Source organism: Fopius arisanus, unplaced genomic scaffold (assembly GCF_000806365.1).
Source record: "Fopius arisanus strain USDA-PBARC FA_bdor unplaced genomic scaffold, ASM80636v1 scaffold00010, whole genome shotgun sequence".
In the NCBI taxonomy this organism is placed as follows: domain Eukaryota; kingdom Metazoa; phylum Arthropoda; class Insecta; order Hymenoptera; family Braconidae; genus Fopius; species Fopius arisanus.
Genome location: NW_011887749.1, coordinates 1645593 through 1647620, shown reverse-complemented (window position 1 = coordinate 1647620; position 2028 = coordinate 1645593). Strand labels below are relative to the sequence as shown.

Genomic DNA, 2028 nt, shown 5'->3' with positions numbered 1-2028 from the left:
TAAACACTCATCTAATCTAACCTGAAAATAAACTGATCTTCTCAGAGTGCCAGCCTCGCTGCAGTATAATCTGCCTCATTTCTCAATTTCCTGTCCAGTCGATTAGAATAATCGAAATACATATTAAGTCTCCAAAATTCACATTCAATGAATTACAATATAAATTGTGAATTATATCATATTTAAAAATAAATATTAAGATTCGTGGAATCAAAACTGTCTACAGGTACGTATTGAATGTAATTTTATAACCGGAAACAAATTTCTCCTACAATTATGCCCAGAAATTATCGTTCATAAACAAACAATAACAGCCACTTTACTTTTTTTAGATTTAATTTGTGAAGACAATCACATTTATGACGGATTTTAGCAGGTCAAGAATCTTTCTCTCTTAAATCGAGATAATTGTAGTAAACAATTATTGTCTACCACTAGGATTTCCCGATATTTAGGGATTCATTAGTTCGAGATTCTTGGTGTAAGTATATGTCTTGCATTGTTCAGTTAGATCAAAGTTTCCAAGATGAAGTGATTAAATAATATTCATTAAGTATCATTGGATAACCTAAAAGTTTTATAAACTCTGTTGGGGGAACGATAGCTATGCCATAACTTTAGCAAGTCAAGAGACTATATGTTGGTCTTGATACTTAATTATTGAACGAATAACTCTTCGAAATATAAAATCATAATGAATGAGTGACATGAAACATTGTAGCGAATTGTCCTAAATATCAACAACAGATTGAATTTTTTAGAAATTGGACTATTTTATTTGTTTTTTTCTGTCATTAAGATGAGATGAAATCAGTTAATTCATGTGTAATTGTTTGTATCGTGCATATTTTAATTAAATTATTTCCTTTTTTCCAGGTTTCTGCGCTGCAGTTCTGCAGTCCTGACCATCAAATAAATACAAATTAATAAATAAAATCAAATAACAATAAATAACAAAACATAATTAAAGAAATAGATAAATAAGTACATAAATACGAAGAAATCAATCAACAGAGAAACCAAATCCACAAAATAAATCGGTAAATCTATCAATAAAGTGAAACCGAAATTTTATCGAACGAATTGTTAGAAGAGAATCAAATATTGAAAAAAGAACTTCATCACTAACAAAGAGATTCCTCTATAAATAATTAGTTCAGTGGAAAATATACATCACAACTGTGCTCGCATGTCATATAACTTATTGTATTGTATGTGATTTGATTGTAAATATATATATCATTTGTAAATAAATTTGTATCATGAAGGAAAAGTCATCATATTCATATTTATTGCTTTAATTTTCCGTTGTTGACATAGAAAATAATAGTAAATAAATCCATTTTCGCTTTCACGAATAAATATCATTAATTTCGTAGTTCTTTTTTAACAAGAAATTGGTTTGCAACGAGACACATCGATTGTCATAAAATTTATCGAAATTTGAGGAAAGAAAATACAAATATGCGAAGAGGAAAAATCCCGCGTACTCCAGATGAAGAAGAAGAATTCCAGAGAATCAGGCGTCAAAAGACGGCAGCATATCAGCGTGCGTATCGTCGAAAGACGCGGTCTGAAAGCAATATCGGGCCTAATAGGATCAATGACGATGATGACAATTGCCGTGTGACTATGATTAATGAAAATCCATCAACGAGTAATGCTGGTGTAAATCTTGAAATCAGGAATGACCCGCTTATACATGTATCCACGAGGGTAGAACCACCTTCCAATCGATCTATATCTGAAATGCTGTCTCAGATTAATAGGTCTAGAAAGAGAGCACAGCTCACTCCAGAAGAAGAACATGAATTCCAGAGAATCAGACGTCAGAAGAATGCAGCATATCAGCGTAGGTATCGTGAAAAGACGAGGTCTAAGGGCAATATCAGCCATGATAGGATTATTAACGATGATAACAATTGTCATCTAAAAATCCATCAACGAGTAACGCTGGTGTGAATCTTGAGACCACGAATAACCCGCTTACAAGGCTGGGACGACCCATTCAGCTATCTATACGTGAAA

The 2028-nt window shown here is 32.2% G+C and overlaps 1 protein-coding gene and 1 long non-coding RNA gene across 3 annotated transcripts in view; one reads left to right on the top strand and one right to left on the bottom strand.

Moving 5' to 3' along the window:
* Positions 1-2028, bottom strand: part of LOC105262702 (uncharacterized) — a 196090-nt gene that overhangs the window by 149809 nt on the left and 44253 nt on the right. The gene's annotated exons all lie outside the window — the stretch shown is intronic.
* LOC105262700 (uncharacterized) lies at positions 21-1233 on the top strand. The gene is made up of 3 exons (XR_891847.1): positions 21-226; positions 333-481; positions 877-1233. It is a non-coding gene; the product is annotated as an uncharacterized lncRNA (long non-coding RNA).